The following is a 21,922-nucleotide window of genomic DNA, read 5'->3' as shown; positions in this document are numbered from 1 at the left end:
ATCTAATCTAATCTAATCTAATCTAATCTAATCTAATCTACTGGTAACCAATGAAGCTGCTTAAGTATTGGACTGACGGTCAAATTTGCGTGTATACGTCAGAAACCAAGCAGTGGAATTAAGAACAGGTTGAAGCTTCAGAAGTTCATACTTTGGCAAACCAAAGAAAAGCACATTGTACGAGTCAACCTTCGATGTCACGAAAGCATGAATAAGGATCTCTGTTGTGTTCAACAACAAAAACTTCCTGATATGTGCACTATTTTGTAGATGGAAGAAAGCCCCTTGCACACAGCATTGATTACAATGAAATGGACACCATTTTAACTCGCAGCAGCACCGTATCCCAGCATGCCCAGGTAAATCTGATAAAACATTATTAGGTAGCTATTGCTGTCAACTATAAACAACATTTATTATTATTATTATTATTATTATTATTATTATTATTATTTTACTTTGGGAAAGACATTGTTGTTTTTCCTTTACTTGCTCTGTCACATTAAATAGAACTTTTTCCAGAAAGTTCCACAAAGCATCTGGTTGAGACTGGTTATAAACTCGCGTGATGTAGCTGAGGTTGAGGAACTGTAGAAGTTCAGGAGTTGAATTCATTCTGCAAAATTGCTGTTTGTTGTTATGGTTTGTGAATAAAGGCCTCTGCATGCTCGTGCGACAAGGCTTTGGCAAATAGCTTTTCGCAGACAGTTGTAATTTATTGTTGAGCGGGGATAATAGGTGTGCGCGATGTTATTCACCGGCACAATGCAAGGGGGCGCGAAGTCGCTAGGAGTAGTTGGTGGGTGTGGTTAGTGGAGTGTTTATCCTCCGGTTACTTATAATAACTAGAACTTTTTTTTTTATAATGACTAGAACTGGAGTCGTATAGATGTACGTACTTCCTCAATCAACCACTCTTCATGTTGCTCCATCTTCGCTCATGTTTTTAAAAATGGCGGTCGTGAAAACAAACCAAACCGGGAAAGTAGGGAAGCGGAAGTGCGTGTACAGCGGATGTAGAGTGGACCAATCAGAGCCCTCTTGTCTGCGGCGCTGTCTGCGAGGCTTCTGCGGTGGTCACAATTTTTGGGAGGTGCGCGCAGAGCGTCTGCGAAGGTGGGGGGGCTACGCAGACACTGTCTGCGACGCTATCTGCGAGGACTGGGTTGTCAGCATAAATTGGCCTTAAAACATTACTCATTTGGGTTAATGTTGTTTCCAGGAGAACAGTAGCAGAGTAAAAGAAAACATAAAATTCTGGTTTAGGTCATACCTACTTCCTGTTTAAATCTTAGGCCCCCGTCACACTTATTCGGAATTAGCAGGAATCAAGCAGAACCAGCCGGAATGAAAAAAATTTTCAAAATTCATGCCACATTCGGGCGGGAATTTCAAACTGACCAACATTCTTACAGCTTTGTAAGAATGCCGTTCGAATACTTAGAATGCGCTTCGAACCCACCTCGAATGATTCTTGCACATTCCAGGTGTATTAGCTTTCAAATGCAGTTCAGATGTAGTTGGAACACAGTAGGAAGACCTAGAATGCTGTTAGAATGCAGTAAGAATATTAAGAATGCACTTCGAATGCCGTACGAGTGCGGTTTGATTGCTGCCCAAATACCACCCAAAGTCTGGTCGGAAGGTGCCTCGAATGCTGTACAAATTCACCTCAAATGCAGTCAGAACGCTCCCTGAATAGCCGCCGAATATGTTTCGAACGTCTAAGAATTCAAAGAGAATGCAGCTCAAATACTTAGAATGTACTTCGAATATCCCGGAATATACGAAGAATTTAAATTCCGACGGCATTCCGGCTCATTCGAGGCACATTCAGGACATTCTGGCAGGATTTGAAGTGGCTTGCCATTTCGATTTTTCCCTCGAATGCGATCAGAATGTTTCGAATGTTGTTGGAATGCCGTTAGAATATTTAGAATGCAGTTAGAATGCACTTTGAATGCCGTTTGATATTTCTCCTCTTCGAATGCACCTCGAATGTTTTGAGCATGAGCAAAACATTCGGGCCGGCCACAAGAATGGGCCCGAATGTTTGGAATGCACTCAGAATGCAGTCAGAATTTTTAGAATGCACTTCGAATATCCCGGAATATATGAAGAATTTTCATTCCGACAGCATTCCGGCTCATTCCGCCTCTAGTGTGACTACCCTATTAATATAGATAGAGATACTTGAAGAATTAAACAGACACAGATAAAGATAGCATCTTTGTGCTACACCCTTAACCATGTGTCTGGATATTGTAAGTAGGTATAAGTATGAGTAGACTGGTTGTTAAAGTCACTGTAATATAGAACCTCGCTATTGTTACAGATTATTGAGCTGTAATTTTTTTCTGATCTTGTGTACCGGCTTTTTCCTCCAGGCCCTCGAGGCCACACTAAATCCCTTAGATGTTTTAATCTCAGCTCTCTGCATTAACATGAGTATGTATAATCACAGTCTCGAACATGAATTCTGAATGAAGAGCACCTGCACTAGCACTTCAATATGTTAGCATTAATTTAGTGCCTTCCTTCTGAGATCTGTGGGCCACAATTATCCGGTAGTTAGATCCCCTAATTAATTGTAATGTGCTTTGTGGATTACATCTGAGCAGAACATCATAAATGATTTTCAGTTTGAAACGCTGTTTAGATTGTTATTATCGTTCTGGAACGAGACACACCAAAGAGCCTCACACTCCTGCTGCGTCTATTAGCGTTTTTAAAGCTGGAGTGTTTACTTCAGTGAGTGGACGCGGTTATGTAACGGATAGCAAGGACATATCCTGCGAGTGGCTGTCCTCTGTGAGCCGGCCGCAGGCTAAATGATTCAGCAGGACCGTAATGAGGACGTTGTGTTACTATAACATGACAACAAGCTGCTCTGTTTGCATGCAATACAACAATTAAATGTGTTTGTGAAAGTTAGCAGATTTGTTTGTGAATGTGTTGATCTCACAAAAATGCTTTTTCTTTTTTGCTAGCAAATAAGTGTTAGCCTTAATCATATTTAAGCTTCAAACCTGCACATATTCTTGTACAATTCTGAGTTGTAAAACCTTGTTGCGTTTTGTAATACGCTAATGACACAGAAATGATAAACTAAGGAAAACAGTTTGGAGCTTTGTGAATCCAGGAAATAAGCCACAAAGAAAACAAATAGTAATTGTGACTCAGGAAATTTTGAGTGATCCAACCTACAGTGGTGCTTGAAAGTTTGTGAACCCTTTAGAATTTTCTGTATTTCTGCATAAATATGACCTAAAACATCATCAGATTTTTACACAAGTCCTAAAAGTAGATAAAGAGAACCCAGTTAAACAAATGAGACAAAAATATTATACTTGGTCATTTATTTATTGAGGAAAATGATCCAATATTACATATCTGTGAGTGGCAAAAGTATGTGAACCTCTAGGATTAGCAGTTAATTTGAAGGTGAAATTAGAGTCAGGTGTTTTCAGTCAGTGGGATGACAATCCGGTGTGAGTGGGCACCCTGTTTAATTTAAAGAACAGGGATCTATCAAAGTCTGATCTTCACAACACATGTTTGTGGAAGTCTATCATGGCACGAACAAAGGAGATTTCTGAGGACCTCAGAAAAAGCGTTGTTGATGCTCATCAGGCTGGAAAAGGTTACAAAACCATCTCTAAAAAGTTTGGACTCCAACAATCCACAGTCAGACAGATTGTGTACAAATGGAGGAAATTCAAGACCATTGTTACCCTCCCCAGGAGTGGTCGACCAACAAAGATCACTCCAAGAGCGAGGCGTGTAATAGTCGGCGAGGTCACAAAGAACCCCAGGGTAACTTCTAAGCAACTGAAGGCCTCTCTCACATTGGCTAATGTTAATGTTCATGAGTCCACCATCAGGAGAACACTGAACAACAATGGTGTGCATGGCAGGGTTGCAAGGAGAAAGCCACTGCTTTCCAAAAGAACACTGCTGCTCGTCTGCAGTTTGCTAAAGATCACGTGGACAAGCAAGAAGGCTATTGGAAAAATGTTTTGTGGATGGATGAGACCAAAATAGAGCTTTTTGGTTTAAATGAGAAGTGTTATGTTTGGAGAAAGAAAAACACTGCATTCCAGCATAAGAACCTTATCCCATCTGTGAAACATGGTGGTGGTAGTATCATGGTTTGGGCCTGTTTTGCTGCATCTGGGCCAGGACGGCTTGCCATCATTGATGGAACAATGAATTCTAAATTATACCAGCGAATTCTAAAGGAAACTGTCAGGACATCTGTCCATGAACTGAATCTCAAGAGAAGGTGGGTCATGCAGCAAGACAACGATCCTAAGCACACAAGCCGTTCTACCAAAGAATGGTTAAAGAAGAATAAAGTTAATGTTTTGGAATGGCCAAGTCAAAGTCCTGACCTTAATCCAATTGAAATGTTGTGGAAGGACCTGAAGTGAGCAGTTCATGTGAGGAAACCCACCAACATCCCAGAGTTGAAGCTGTTCTGTACGGAGGAATGGGCTAAAATTCCTCCAAGCCGGTGTGCAGGACTGATCAACAGTTACCACAAACGTTTAGTTGCAGTTATTGCTGCACAAGGGGGTCACACCAGATACTGAAAGCAAAGGTTCACATACTTTTGCCACTCACAGATATGTAATATTGGATCATTTTCCTCAATAAATAAATGACCAAGTATAATATTTTTGTCTCATTTGTTTAACTGGGTTCTCTTTATCTACTTTTAGGACTTGTGTGAAAATCTGATGATGTTTTAGGTCATATTTATGCAGAAATATAGAAAATTCTAAAGGGTTCACAAACTTTCAAGCACCACTGTAACCTTAACCATGTTTAAGTTTCAAACATGCACAAATTCTTTCATAATTTTGAACAGAAATGAGGAACTGAGGAATCAGGAAGGAACTTTTGGAATTTAGGAAATAAACCAGGAAGAAAACAAGAAGTAACTATGACACAGAAGGATTACTAGCAATCCTCAAGCTAACCTTAACCATGTTAAACCTGCACCAATTCTTATACATATTTTAATCACAAGACCTCATTATTGTGGGCGGCACAGTGGTGTAGTGGTTAGCACTGTCGCCTCACAGCAAGAAGGTTCTGGGTTCAAGCCCAGCAGCCAGTGAGGGCCTTTCTGTGTGGAGTTTGCATGATGTCCGCGTGGGTTTCCTCCGGGTGCTCCGGTTTCCCCCACAGTCCAAAGGCATGCAGGTTAGGTTAACTGGTGACTCTAAATTGACCGTAGGTGTGAATGTGAGTGTGAATGGTTGTCTGTGTCTATGTGTCAGCCCTGTGATGACCTGGCGACTTGTCCAGGGTGTACCCCGCCTTTCGCCCGTAGTCAGCTGGGATAGGCTCCAGGTTGCCTGCGACCCTGTAGAACAGGATAAGCGGCTACAGATAATGGATGAATGGACCTCGTTATTGCCTTGGTTTTGAACAAGGTTAATAAAATAAAAAAATAGACTAATCCCAAGATACATGTGATAACACTGATAGTAACAAAAATATGACGAACCGAGGAAAATAGGAAGCAGGACGTTTGGGAGTCCAGGAATAAAGCAGGAAGTAAAACAATAATTAATGAATGCTTCTCAAACTAACCTTAATCGTGTCCAAGCTTTAAACCAGCACACATTCTTCCACAGCTTTTCTAGAATCATAAACATCATTATTCTGTTGGTTTGGGAAAAGCCTAACAAGACAAAAAGCAGGCTTATCCCAAGAAACAGAGACAAAAAATGAGGAATTGAGGAAAGTAGAAAAAGGAAGAACTTTGGAAATCTAGGAAGTAACAGAAGAAGAAAACAAGCGGTCACCGTCCAGGGGCGTAGCTAGGATTTTTCAAAGTGGGGGGTCACACACTGAGTGGCAGCCTGAGTACATACCTGCAGGTTTGTAAATGAAAAAAATACATTGAATACATAGCCCTGTGATGACCTGGCGACTTGTCCAGGGTGTACCCCGCCTTTCGCCCGTAGTCAGCTGGGATAGGCTCCAGCTTGCCTGCGACCCTGTAGAGGGATAAAGTGGCTAGAGATAATGAGATGAGATGAGACATTGAATACATTTGAGAAAATAACGTGGTCTTTGCATCATTCTTTCATCTCATGTTGCGAGCTGTTGAGATGTCAGACAATGATTTGGCCAAATCAGCTTTATCCGACAGTGTATGGATAGCGGCTCAACACCTTACCCTAGTCAACCGATGCAGATCTCAACTAATGCAGATTAAAAAAATTGACTTGGTACTCGAATAGAACTATGAAAAATATGTAACAAAAAATAATTACCATTGCTAGTTTTAGGTAGCTTAGAAACCGGTGTTCTGTAAAGTTATCCTACCTCTTGGATTTGTCCTACCAAGCCTACTGCGCATGCGCAGAACACATGACGTCATATGTTGGAATTTGGACCGAGTTTTGTCCTACCGATCAGCTGGGCTGATAGAAAATCGGTGAGTATTTCACGCATTTGTAATGCGTAATGTAGGCATATTTGCAATTCAGAAACGTATAAAATACAGTATTTATAAACAAACGAAACGATGCTCCGTCATAACTTTGACTGCACAGTGCCCACTGCGTTACAGAATTAGCAAGTTCTCATACAGACCGTTTTATTATTCAAAACAAGTCATTACAAATTATTTGACTCGGCCAAAGACTCGACCAATACGCACAAAACATAAAAATCAGCAAATGCGTGAAATACTCACCGATTTTCTATCAGCCCAGCTGATCGGTAGGACAAAACTCGGTCCAAATTCCAACATATGACGTCATGTGTTCTGCGCATGTGCAGTAGGCTTGGTAGGACAAATCCAAGAGGTAGGATAACTTTACAGAACACCGGCTCTTCCATTATTGCTGTTTCTTCCACGTTTTCTTGATGTTGTGTTCTAGAAACGGCACTAAAACTTAGCTTCGAAGCCACAAAATGCAACTTTGATGGAAAAAATATATAATAAATTGCTTACCTCTCTTCGCGTCGAAAGAAGGAGGAAAGTTTCGCTTGTTTTGACATGGCGAATTATTAACACAAGAGGAAATACTCGTAATTCGCAACTAAAAAGACCGCAGCTACACTGGCAGCTTGACCATGCTTTCTAGTGCGATTGTGTTGCACTTGTGCAGAACTGGGTTTTCGCGCCCAAACCACAGGAAGTCCATACAAGGTTATAGAAACCCTAATGAGGCTGAGGTGACAATCTGTTTTTAAAAAAATGTTAGAAAAATTACAGTGGGCGCTTTTCTAATATTCTTATGCGGCTATTGAAAAAATGTATGGTCTGACAGGGGGGGGTGGGGGGGGGGGGTGGGTGGTCACGGGCCCTGATATTTCCTGGTGATTCTACCACATTTTTTTTTTTTTACAATTTTGGTTTTGGAAGACGTTAATGAGACAAAAATGAGACTAATCCCAAGAAACATGTGATGACTCATATAATTGCAAAAAGGAGGAACCAAGGAAAACAGGAAGCAGGCTATTTTGGGAATCCAGGAAATATTATTCCACAGTTTTTCTCTACAAAATCATGACGTCTGTATTTGATTAGTTCTTTATTACATTACATTATATGGCATTTAGCAGATGCTCTAAGTCAGGTACATGAAGTGCTGAACTTCTAGAAAAGAAAGTTCTCGTGCCAGCTGAACAAGTGACAGTAATACTTAGTGCAATGTTCTGTTGAAGTACCAACGACTGTTGGTACAAACAGCCAAGGAAAGCAATTCAACCATATAAAGTACAACTAAATCGAGACCTAAATGGTTCACCCCAGGCTAGACAGTACACAGCCTGGGTTGGTCTAGACCGAAACGCAGTTACAGTGGGCAGGGAAGCAGGGGAGAGGTGAGTCTTCAGTCTGCACTTGAAGGTGGTCAGGGAGTCAGCAGTTCTGACCTCAATGGGAAGGTCATTCCACCAATGGGGAACCAGGACAGACAGTAGTCTTAAGCGGGCTGGGCAGGAGCGGAGAGTAGGAGGGGCCGGGCGACCAGTAGCAGCGGAGCATAGGGATCTGGCTGGTGTGTAGGGGTGGATCAGACTCTGGAGGTATGCTGGCCCTAACCCCTTGAGAGTAATGTAATGTTAATTTGATGCGAGCTGCAATAGGTAGCCAGTGCAGGTCGGCAAGCAGAGGGGTGACATGGGAAGAACGAGGGAGGTTGTAGACCAGGTGAGCTGCAGCGTTCTGGATGAGCTGTAAGGGTCTAATGGCAGAAGCTGGAAGGCCAGCAAAGAGAGAGTTGCAGTAGTCCAAGTGGGAGAGGATCAGTGCTTGGACCAGGAGCTGAGTAGAGTAAGTGGGAAGAAAAGGATGGATCCTTCAGATGTTGTAGAGGAGGAATCTACACTCCTAATCTGGGTCACTGTAGCGATGTTCGCTGAACTTGGTTTGCTTCTTGGAGGAGTTTAATGAGACCAACATGAGACTTATCATGACAAACTGAGGAAAAATAGGAAGCAGGAACTTTGGGAATCCAGACAATGAAGAGGGAAGAAAACATTCCTCAAACGTAAGACTTCATTATTCTGTTGGTTTTGGAAAAGGTTTAGACTTATTGCAAAAAACTGAGTCAAAAATTGATGAACTGGAAGCAGAAACAGCAGATTTTTATTCCGTCTACAATTTTTACACGTGTTATTCTATTGCTTTTTGAGAGAGTTTAAAGAAGACAAAACTAAAATCTTATCCCAAGAAACAAAATCAAGGTGTGGAACTGTTGCTTTTGGGAGAGGTTAACAAGGAAAATAGGACATGTATGAATTCAGGAAATAAACCAGGAGTACAGTCTTCAATGCAAATTTAACCGCGTGCAAATGCTGAAACTTTTTTTTTTAGAAAAGCATTCGCCCCATGTTAGCTGTCAGCAGTGTAGTGCTGCATTTCCTGTCAGCTTCAGAGTGTAATGATGATGATCATCATCTGTCAGAGAGGAAATTACCACGAGCGCTATCTCTCTCCCTCTCTCTCTCTCTCGAATTGACAATGACTGCGGAGTCATATCAGCATCTGTGTTTGGGAATTGCATAGAAGAGCTTTGTATACCGACATGCATACTGCGACAATTAAAAGATACAAAAGACAATAAACGTAAGCAGTTTGAGGTCCGGGGTTTTCTTCTTAAAGAGCGTAAACTGTTCTTAAACCTCAAGATGGTGGATTCTATTACAGCTAAGTGTTTGAGCACTGACTGAAGCCAAGAGCCTGCTGAGCTGCTATTTATGAGACTCGCTGCTCAAGGCTACAGAAGTTGCTTTTAAATCTTAGCGGATGTAGTGAGGGAGCATTTCTGTAAAGAGGGGAATATGTCAAGGTTAGCTTGGGATAATTGTGCAGCACTTTTATTGCAGCGTTCCTGAGCTGTCCTCACAATAAACCCGATCGCACCGTCTGCCCCCGTTGCATCATGATCCGAATTACTACCAAGGGGGCATTAGATCGAACCCAGCTCCCTCTTCCCTTGCGCGCTTTGCTAATTTGTTTTCCTTCGGCTTTCCTCGGTGACTCATTATTTTGACAATACGTCATAGCCAGTGTTCATGCTGAGGATTTTTACGAGGTCGTATTTTTGAGGTTATGCTCTCATTTCATATAAAGCTGACAGTTATAGTCCAGAATATACTTCAGCTTCACCTTTAAATCCAGAGCACACAATGCCAGGTACAAAACATGATTAAAGGGGCAATAATTGTTCTGGAATTGTGGTAGCAATGTAAGGAATAAAATACGATGAAGTTAACACGGCTGTTATAGGAAAATAAGCAATGGCATGCCTGTCACAAAGTGGGTTATTCCTCTTTACAAGATTGCAACTTGCCAACAATTCTAAATGAGTATTTATTAATGAATGACATTATATTTTTATCCGATTATAGTTACATTCATTGATGTTGTGGATCGTCAGGAGCAGTACAGCATGTATGACTTTGATGTAAATATAAACCAAAGTTGTTTTGACTTATAATCAAGGGCGGCTGGTGCATAAGGGCGATTGGGCGACGCACTGCCAAAACGAAAAAAAAAAAGTTTTTTTTCTTTTTTTAAGACAAACTTTCACCAGTGCTGCTCGAGGCCGTTTTAATCTGTCTCTGGGTATCATTGTCCAATCAAGGTGGTCTTGCTTCTAGAGTACCGCCCCTTTTGGGGCGATTTCAGTCACGCTGAAAATCGCCCAAGAGTTCACTGATAGAGTCCCATGTTAATATATTTTTTTTTCTCCTGACTGACACTTCAATGCAATCTCTATGGGTTCCGGGGGGGCTTGCCCTAATGTGCTTACGTCACTGCGAAGCGCAGCAAAGTTGCGTTCGATCCGCTCAGTTTCTGAGGTGAGATGGATGCGGACATAGACATATAAACATAGACGCCACATTCTGCGTAGAATCATACGTCATCCTCGCCGCCATATTGGATATGGCAAAGTGGAGATTCTTCAACCGTCTCTGGTATAGCGTCTAGACAGTAGCCGAGAATAAAGATGCCTCATTCATGTGCTGCGTTTAACTGTACCAACAGGTTTACCATCCAAACGAGATCACATGGGATTACCTTTCACAGGTGAGACTGGAAAAATACTTTTCAATACTGTTCCTTCAGTCTTCAGTTTCCCAGCTCATCTCCACCGGGGAGGTGTAGAGTTATAAGCAGTGAGAATTAGATAATACAGTGCCACACTATGATGAACGTTTTTGAACGTATGATGAATGTTTTTAACCTTTCTGAATGTGAAGGAATCAGTGATGTATTTTGTTCTGGTATGACGTTAGAACCTGGCCGAACTCAGTTTGGCGGTCATTCAGCTCACTTTATTCAACGAGAGTAGGTCTGTGTGGTGACTCAATAAATAAAACAGTACGTTTTTATTTTCATTCACTATTTCCAGTTTTTCCACTATTTCCATCATTTATCATATTCAGTCTTGTAGGCTGGGTGTGATTTGCTGGGGGGGATGGTGGGGATCATCCCCCCCTCTGGTTTTTATCTCTGCTGAAAAAAAATCCTCGGGGACAACCCCATCAATAAAACAAACAAACCAAAAAAAAAGTTGACATGACAGGCATGTTGTGACACAGTAGACAATGTAGACTATGGTCTACATTGCACTCACTTTCAAAATGACCCGAAGTGGCAGCTTTGATGTTCACGAACGTCCCCAGCAAATAGATCCATTGTAGATAATAACAATATCCAGAGTGTGAACGTGGATTTAGCGCCATGAATCACATCCTTACTGATGAGCGCAACAGAATGAATGTGTATCCACACTGACAGCCTTCTTTTCCTCGCTGTCAATGGGCCAGACGTGCGTTCCTTCCCTGCTGAGAAATTCGCAGAAATGTGGATTAAAGAAGGGCGAAACGCGGCGGATAGCGCATCGACGGGAAAGCAGAAAAGGCCACATGAACTGCGCCATCAGAGCAAACTGTTCATTTAGTATTCATGTATTTTAGTGATTTTCGAGTCACTGTCCATTTAATCCGGAGCGAGAGAAACATCACAGCAACGCGACAAGCAATGCGAACTTTGTTGTGTGTTAGTGTTCGTGTATTTAGTCAGAGAGATAGGAAGATGAATTTACTATCTCTGGTTTAGTGTTCGTTTTCATTTAGTGTTTGGGCAGCGGGGGCGTGGTCAAGCATCGGTCTGTGACAGGACGGCAGGACAGAACTGATTTCACACCACTCGCTTTTATTCAGCTTTTCAGCTTCTATCTGCACTCTCACACACGCACACACATCAGTCGTCTAGTTGTGGAGAGAGCTCCCGCTGCTCTCGCTCTCTCTCCTTAAATAGGGCGCGGTCACTGGGAAGACACACAAACACAATAATTAACGACAGGTGTAGTGATTCTGCCACTTATCTTCCCTGACTCCGCCCTCCTGTCACAGACCGATGCTTGACCACGCCCCCGCTGCCACTAGACCCCGAAGCTGTTTGTTTTCAGGATAATGGCTGGCTGATGAAATTATTGGCTGGCTAGCTGACTCAGCCAAAACCTTAATGGCTGCTGCAGCCACCAAAATGTTTATGGCTACAAATGGCTGATACTGGACGTCACTGTGTGGCATATATCCGGGCGAACGGATCAAACAAATGGGGGGAATAAATAGCAAATTACCACAGGTCCCCTGGTCTCTTACTTCATTGTAAATATAAATCTAGCAAGATTGTAGTTCAATGCTAATAATAAGCTAATCTGGATTGTTCGAGGAAGGCATCTAGCTATCTACTCTCACTAGCAATGACCAGTGAAGGGACTGGCAGCTATCTTACTATGATGAAAGTAGAGTGGTGGAGTACTTTTTTTTTATCAATCTCGAAGTATGTGAAACAAACAAACAAACAAAAAAAAAATACCTTTACACTTTCCCTCAGCAGCGGCAAAGAATGCAGCCATCTCGTCGGTATCGGAGTCGATTGATGCTCTGGGTGGGTTCCCGGGTTCCCCAGTGTACCGTGGTAACGGTGTGAGGGGCGGGAAGCCAGACAGGTAGTCACAACGGCAAGCTTGTGGTGGCTGTCTGTGCTGTGATATCAGTTCTAAATCTCTACAGTGTATGCCTATATGTCTCTATTGTGTTACTACTAGTGTGTACAGTTGATCATGTTTGTGTCACTTTTCTTGTAGCTCATGATGTGGATAAACCCATTATTTGATGTACACAATTCTTAGTGGCTCAGCCAAATTTTATTAGATAGCGGCTCAAATTGGCTTACAAAATTATTGGCTGGCGGCGGCTCAAATTCTAAATGGCAGTTTTAGCGGCGCCTGGCGGCAGCTTCGGGATCTAGCTGCCACAGTGTTATTCATTTGATATCATCGGATGTTATTGAGCTGTTAGCCTATTGTTACCTTAGTTTTGTGACGTTTCATGATTTAAAAAAAAAACATCCCCCCTTCTGGTTTTTTCACAAATCGCACCCTGCTTGTAGGTTGGTTATTTTGGCCTCAGGTTTTGGTAGCTTGCTACGGTATGGTGACTGGCTAGTTTGCAGTGTACAGGGTATTTCGCACACTATTTATAACCATCACATTAAAAGTTATATGTGTTGTTTTGATGCCTGTTTGTTTCCCAAATATATACGTGTGTGTCTTAATGGGTGAATAAAAGGCATCGAGTTAAATATTATTGTAGAATCTTCTTTATGAAGTTCAGTCCATTTAGTTGCATTGGTTTACGGGGAAGTTTTGCCACATCAAATATGGCAGACACTCTGACGTATCCCAGCAACGGGCCACCCAGCTCAATGCGGCGTCTATGTTTATATGTCTATGGATGCGGAAAGCAATTCAGTGCGGTCCTTAAAACAAATTCCATTTAGTCAGCGATCAAATCGAGCTAAATTGGCAACAAAACAAGCTGGACCCCCTCGACCAAATCTAAACATAAAACAAATTTCGACAAGGGGGGGAATCATATACTCGAGGTTTTCCTTCAACATGGTCCCAGCGCAAATCCTGGCGAGCTGGCTGCGAGGACGCCTCAGCGGTTTTCTGCTCCCCCTGCTTACTTTTCCACCCTGGAGGTGGCTCCACGGACAACACTGCTTGGACGGTCACTGGAGTTTCGGACATGCATCATTTGTCGGAGAAAATAAAAAAGCATGAGTCATCAAAGATTCACATGGGCAGCTGCCTGAAATTTTCGGCTTTTGGGAGAGTGAACATCGCTACACAACCGGATGAGGGCTACAGCCTAGCAGTTCACCGCCACAACGATGAGGTGAGCAAGAACAGGCACATATTAAACCGGCTCACCCAATGCGTGAAATTTTGTGGAGTGTTCGAGTTAGCTCTACGAGGCAAAGACGAAACTGAGGGCTCCAGTCACCGTGGTGTTTTTCTGGGTTTGGTTGACTATTGACTTGCTACCTAGGTCAACTTACTTCAGTCCTGTGGACATTTATGATCCGTGTAGACATAACGGGGGAAAATTGCCCCCCCTGAAAAAAAATTCAGGAGCCGCCACTGCTTATAATAAAGCAATAAATGAAAAAAATTTGAAATCAAACATGTCAACATTCAGAGGTCAGCTTTTCTAAAATCATCTAATCTAAACTTTGGTCATTCACAAATTTCATTTGAAATGTTCATTGATTCAAAATGGTGTAAATTATCTTTTCACAAATATCCATATACATCTGGGTGGGGCTTTAAAACAGCTTTTTTTTTTTTTTTTTTTTTTTTTTTTTTCTTTTTTGAGGAAACACAATGTTAACACACCTGTCAAACCACACACAACACTCCGTCAGATCCTGGTGCATCCCAAAGACAGAATACATCCGGACAACAGATGCAACACCATATATGAGATTCCATGTAAATTATGCAATAAAACTTATATTGGGGAGACAGGAAGGAGTTTCAGCACAAGAAAACATGAACATAAGAAAGAGTGCGAAAAGGAGACAGCTACAAGACAAACCCGAACAATAAAAGAAAAGGCACAACAGGAAAATTATAAGTCAGCTATAACAGATCACTGTAAAAGGGAAAATCACATTATGGACTGGGGGAATGCCAGAGTCATCCGCACAGAAGATAACAAACATCAGCGCTGGATCAGGGAGGCCATGGAGATCCGTAAGCGAAGCCCGAGGACCATCAACCGGGATGAGGGAGCATACATGCTCTCCCACACCTGGAGTGCCATCTTGCAGGGGACAAACAGACAGTAGAAGGCGTGACCGACCTGTCAAACCAGACAGGAAGGCCACGCCTTCAGAAACAGCAGCTGATAAAAGATGCGTCACCAATTAACATCCGGTGACACTCTGAGGAAGACGGAAGTTGTACGTCGAAACATGTCAGGTAAACAAACCCAATAAATTAGATGTCTGATAAAAAAGAAAAAAAAAAAAAAAAAAAAACTAACTATATTTAATATAAGACATAATGAACGTAATCGAAAGCTTTTTTTTTTCTTTCTGCATTTTGTTATGAGAACAGAAATCCCTTTAGCCAGGCCTCTGGATCACAACCCCAGCAACCTCAGGCTACATTAATAGTTCATTAAGGTAAAACTTACCCAAACAATCTATGTTTCATAGCTGACATGTCTCAAACATAAAGAAATAAACGAATTAAAACAAAAAAAGAGACAGCAGGCAGATCTGGGAAACACTGATGGAACCACTGGTGACACGAGTTTGTAGGTGGAACCGTATCAGAACGAGTTCCAAGTAGAATCCCATTTTGGAAGCTAAGCACCTTTAATGATCTGATGAATCCTTAAAGTGTCTCTGAGATCAGCATTCTTATTTCAGAGCTAGTGTTATGGACACCAGTATGAAAATAAAAATATTATGAAGGTAATTTTATCGTTCTTGGCAAATGGCTGCTGATTCATTATGAGTCATCACTTCATGATCATCTAATTAAAAGCTCTCTAGAACTTTATATAGTACTCTGTAGAAGTCTTATGGTATATTCAGACCAAACATGGTGAAAGCGTCAAAGTGACCAGAAGACTTTCATTTTCTGTGAAAGCCAGTGTCTCTTGGTGGTGAGCAGAGGCATGACCATTGGCACATCTTGGGCAGTAGGGGCGTCAGAATAAAGTTGAAGTTCAGGCAACTTTTTGGTAATGAGCTATGACGTGGTTCAGCAGCAACCAATCAGAATTTAGAAGTGCTCCGCTGTAAAGAATACTAGAGAACACAACTGTTTAAATTTTGGTTCTGTTCAAACCGTTGCCAAGTACAATGGAGGAGAAATTAATAATTGCAGTGGTGGGTTTCCCATTATTTATGATGTGTCCATGTTTGCATCACTATTTGTAGGCAACATTTTCACTTTAGACCGTTGTTTTTTAAGCAGGAACACAATTCATTGTCTCAAAACAACACTGATTTGACCATTTACAGTAATCAGTCACTAAACATCAACCAGGAACAGGTTCACAGTTACTTTAATATAGACTACTGTGGCACCCCAGCCCCCCACTGTAACCCTAGCTGTATAGGCAAGAGGCTGAGGGCTATCGAAATGGAGATCGGCCTTAAGGAGTTGGTTAGACTGCCTGGGAAGACCAGATTCTGGCATGAGAGGGACTTTGACTTGACTGTGGTGCCCCCTAGCACTCAGGCTCAGACACAGACTCAGGAGACGGAAGTTCAGTGGGAAAGCACAAGTGCTCTTTTACTTACAAAGGTGGCAGGGAGTGGGGAAAAGGAAGTGAAGGTGCAAGACACTGGTGAATCTTCCTGTTCTTGCATAATAATGTCCCTTGGAGACCGTTGAGGTTTCACTGCTCAGGGGAGGCATCAGGGAGGAGAGCTGCTTCTGTCCGAAGACTGGTGAGCGTTTTCAGAACTGGAATCTGTCAGCAGACAAAGAGAGCAGCACAGACTCTTGACTTCCTCCCACCATCCTCCAACTCACCCAACTGGAAAGGCAATGTCCTTTTTATATCCTCTGTACTGTATTAGGTGTCACCGCCCCTCAGCCATATGCATGTTGTTTAGCAGCAGTGGTGCTGTGGCGTGCTGTCTCTTCAGCACCGCTGCTACAAAGAGAGTGGGGCACCGTTCCTTCAGCACAACTGTATCAGTATGTTGAGCACTTGGAAGCTCTTGCGCAAGGGCCGCTAGCCCGCCATTGTCCTACTACACACAAAGTAATGTTAATATAAATTAACGACTAAGACTAGTAAACGTCCTAAAAACTGCATGTTGAAATTTGACTTGGCACTTAGCATCCAAACAAAAGTGCACAACACAAATGGCTTTTAATTAGTTTATATCATGGGGTGGCACAGTGGTGTGGTGGTTAGCACTGTCGCCTCACAGCAAAAAGGTCCTGGGTTTGAACCCAGTGGCCGACCAGGGCCTTTCTGTGTGGAGTTTGCATGTTCTCCTCGTGTCCGCGTGGGTTTCCTCTGGGTGTTCCGGTTTCCCCCACAGTCCAAAGACATGCAGGTTAGGTTAATTGGTGTCTGTAGGTGTGAATGTGAGTGTGAATGGTTTTTTGTCTCTATGTGTCAGCCCTGTGATGACCTGGCAACTTGTCCAGGGTGTACCCCGCCTCTCTCCCATAGTCAGCTGGGATAGGCTCCAGCTTGCCTGTGACCCTGTACAAGATAAGTGGCTACAGATAATGGATGGATGGATAGTTTATATCATTAATGTATTTGCTTCCCAAACATATCATCATAATTGTTTATTATTTTCCTTCATTGATCGATGATACCATCACATTTAAAAGATTTCAAGTGAAGTTAACTGGTCAGACGGCACAAAGATACCAGTTGACGTGTCTGTTTGCTTTGTGGATCCTTTAAATTAACTTTGCAAAACCAAACATTCTGAATGAACTTGTAACCCCCTATTTCATCTTTGTCACAGAGCGTCCACGAACTTCACCAGTGTCAATGGAAGGGCAGGCAGAGTGAATTTTGATGCTCTCGCCTCATTTGGTCTGAATGTTTGTTCTGAAATGTAAAGTTTGGAAATCTAAAATATATTTGTTCTGACTCAGTAATACAGAATTCATAAAATAAATATCTATTGCAAAATGTGTACTAAATAAAAGGAATGGAGGCCCCATCCCCAGAGGCGTGCATCGGGGTGGAAGATGCAGTCATCTACCTGCTTCGTAGAGCTCTCTCTCATCTTGAAAAGGCAGGAAGCACTGTTAGAATCATGTTCTTTGATCTATCCAGTGCCTTCAACACCATCCAGCCGACTCTTCTGAGGAGTAAGATGGAGAGCGCAGGGGTGGACCATCATCTTACCTCGTGGACTATGGACTATCTCACAAACAGACCACAGTATGTGAGACTAAAGGACTGTGTGTCAGACACCATTCTTTGCAGCACAGGGGCTCCACAGGGGACAGTCCTGGCCCCATTTCTGTTCACACTTTACACTGCGGACTTTAGATACAATACAACTACCTGTCATCTACAGAAGTTCTCTGATGACTCTGCTATTGTGGGCTATATCTTAGATGGTGATGATGGTGAGTACAAAGAACTGACAAGGAACTTTGTGGACTGGTGCCAACGGAACTCCCTCCAGATCAATACAAGTAAAACCAAGGAACTAGTGGTGGATTTCCGCAGGACGAAGTTCTCTTCACCTACCCCATTGAACATTCAGGGAAAGGACATTGAGATCATTAGGAGCTACAAGTACCTGGGCATTCATCTGAACAATAAACTGGACTGGACTGATCACACACACGCCCTGTAGAAGAAAGGCCAGAGCAGACTCCACCTGCTGAGGAGGCTCAGGGCCTTTGGAGTACAGGGTCCACTTCTAAACTCATTTTATGACTCTGTGGTGGCATCAGCCATATTCTATGGAGTTGTCTGTTGGGGAAGCAGTATCACAACAGCAAAGAGGAAAAAAACTGAACAAACTGATTAGGAAGGCAGGATCTGTCCTGGGCTATGCACTGGACTCAGTGGATGTAGTGGGGGAAAGGAGGATGCTGGCCAAGTTGTCATCCTTAATGGCGAACACCTCCCATCCACTGCAGGAGACTGAAGGAGCTGCCCAGTGCTGCTACTGTGACTGGCTCCTCCATCTGCGGTGTGTTAAGGAGAGATACAGCAGCTCCTTCCTCCCTACTGCTGTGAGACTGTACAACCGGCACCTCACCAAGCACAGCACCAGTCACTCCTCACAATAATGAACAATACTGTCCAGATCACTTCTACATCCAAAGAAACCCCTCTGAACGTATAGTGTGTGCACTGACTATCAGCATCAGTACTTTCCAGCGAACTGCTAGCTACACATGGTTAAAATGGCTCTTGTGCAATATACCTACTTACTTGTGCAATGCTATCTGGGTAATACTGGTAACAATACCTGTGCAATACTTGCACGTGCAATACCACCTTGTGTTAACTATATATCTGCAAACCATTTAATTTGTGCAAATTTGTTAATTTTTTTATCTCTAAATTTGTAGTTTATTTCTTTTCTATATATTAATCCTTTTTTGTCTACTTAGTACTTTTGCAGTACTCCTTAACTGTCTTATCTTTTTCTCTTTATATATTTTGCTGCGGGGCGGCACGGTGGTGTAGTGGTTAGCGCTGTCGCCTCACAGCAAGAAGGTCCTGGGTTTGAGCCCTGTGGCCGGCGAGGGCCTTTCTGTGCGGAGTTTGCATGTTCTCCCCGTGTCCGCGTGGGGGTGCTCCAGTTTCCCCCACAGTCCAAAGACATGCAGGTTAGGTTAACTGGTGACTAAATTGACCGTAGGTGTGAATGTGAGTGTGAATGGTTGTCTGTGTCTATGTGTCAGCCCTGTGATGACCTGGCGACTTGTCCAGGGTGTACCCCGCCTTTCGCCCGTAGTCAGCTGGGATAGGCTCCAGCTTGCCTGCGACCCTGTAGAAGGATAAAGCGGCTAGAGATAATGAGATGAGATGAGATATTTTGCTGCTGTAACAATGTAAATTTCCCCTTGTGGGATAATAATAGGCTATCTTATCTTATCTTATCTTATCTTATCTTATCTTATCTTATCTTATCTTATCTTATCTTATGGTCTACAGTTACAGTAACAGTCCCATTAGCTTGTGAGCAGTAACCACAGTTTGTCAGGGTTATTTTGTCCAGGCTTCTTCCCACACACACTTCCCTTTTCTAACCATCACTTATGTGACGAAAACAATCAGTGGGAGTTTATTCATTTCAAAGAGTGTGGAGAATGGGCAACTTTTTGGGAAGCGTTTTCAGACACAGCGAGAATGTGATTCGGTCCTTATACACCATCTTCATCTCTAGGGTCAGGGTATCAGCAAGGGCGTTTCTAGCTGTTGAAAAGATCAGAAACTAAGTCAGGTTTTCCTTGGCCTTGTATTTTTAAGGGAGATTGGTATAGATAGGTTGGGGAGGTTATATCTAACTTTACAAGAAATATCATCACCCACACACATTCAAAGGCTATGTCATCTTTATTACTGATTTTTGCACTGCACTTTTTAAATTTATGTACTACACTTCAGTTTCTGTCTCCTTATTATTAAGCCATTATCAACACCCATAATGTCTTAGGAAACTGACGCATGTGTCAATTGACTATTAAATATCACGAGTAAAATTTATCATCAGTTTAATACAAATATATCACTTCTCACTCACATATCTCTCCTTTAGGAACACAAAGACAAATTTTAGGCTGCATTATTATATTACAACGTTCAAAATCCCAGATGCCATCCCATCTCACAAGACTATGAACATATAAATATGTCTTCCAAGTTTCTCCCGCGCACGCACGCACGCGCGCACACACACACACACACACACACACACACACACACACACACACACACACACACACACACACAAATGCCATTTTCTCCAATGGTTCCAGGCTCAGTTAACTGCAGCAGCTCATTTGTGGTGTCTGGACAACACAAATTTATGTTGACATTAATATTGTGCAGCAAAAAAAAAAAAAAAAACTATTTTATCCCTATATGTTATTAATATGCCAAAGGCTGGCTATGGTGGAGGCTGGCTGGTTCTGCGTCGGCCACATATAGCATTAAAACATATGATTGAATGATGTCAGGGCAACTATTAGTGTCTACATGAGTAGAAATTATTGTTGACCTCTTAAATAAACTTAGTCGGAGAAAATAGACCACCACTTTAGATACTCATTAAACCACTTGAACTTTTGAGCTCGCCTAGCTCACTAATCATACAGACCCTACACTGTAAATTCAACATAACCAGGCTACACAGAGTAATTTTTGTGCATCAACATAATTTGATAGGTTACATGGTTGATCCATTCTACAGTGGTGCTTGAAAGTTTGTGAACCCTTTAAATTTTCTATATTTCTGCATAAATATGACCTAAAACATCATCAGATTTTCACACAAGTCCTAAAAGTAGATAAAGAGAACCCAGTTAAACAAATGAGACAAAAATATGACACTTGGTCATTTATTTATTGAGGAAAATGATCCAATATGACATATCTGTGAGTGGCAAAAGTATGTGAACCTTTGCTTTCAGTATCTGGTGTGACCCCCTTGTGCAGCAATAACTGCAACTAAACGTTTCCGGTAACTGTTGATCAGTCCTGCACACCGGCTTGGAGGAATTTTAGCCCATTCCTCCATACAGAACAGCTTCAACTCTGGGTTGTTGGTGGGTTTCCTCATATGAACTGCTCACTTCAGGTCCTTCCACAACAGTTTGATTGGATTAAGGTCAGGACTTTGACTTGGCCATTCCAAAACATTAACTTTATTCTTCTTTAACCATTCTTTGGTAGAACGACTTGTGTGCTTAGGGTCATTGTCTTGCTGCATGACCCACTAACTCTTGAGATTCAGTTCATGGACAGATGTCCTGACGTTTTCCTTTAGAATTCGCTGGTATAATTCACAATTCATTGTTCCATCAATGATGGCAAGCTGTCTTGGCCCAGATGCAGCAAAACAGGCCCAAACCATGATACTACCACCACCATGTTTCACAGATGGGATAAGGTTCTTATGCTGGAATGCAGTGTTTTCCTTTCTCCAAACATAACGTTTCTCATTTAAACCAAAAAGTTCTATTTTGGTCTCATCTATCCACAATGCATTTTTCCAATAGCCTTCTGGCTTGTCTACATGATCTTTAGCAAACTGCAGACGAGAAGCAATTTTCTTTTTGGAGAGCAGTGGCTTTCTCCTTGCAACCCTGCCATGCACACCATTGTTGTTCAGTGTTCTCCTGATGGTGGACTCATGAACATTAACATTAGCCAATGTGAGAGAGGCCTTCAGTTGCTTAGAAGTTACCCTGGGGTCCTTTGTGACCTCACCGACTATTATACACCTTGCTCTTGGAGTGATCTTTGTTGGTCGACCACTCCTGGGGAGGGTAACAATGGTCTTGAATTTCCTCCATTTGTACACAATCTGTCTGACTGTGGATTGGTGGAGTCT

Source organism: Neoarius graeffei, chromosome 13 (genome assembly GCF_027579695.1).
Source record: "Neoarius graeffei isolate fNeoGra1 chromosome 13, fNeoGra1.pri, whole genome shotgun sequence".
NCBI classification, from domain to species: Eukaryota; Metazoa; Chordata; class Actinopteri; order Siluriformes; family Ariidae; genus Neoarius; species Neoarius graeffei.
Note: the sequence above shows the minus strand (reverse complement) of the source record.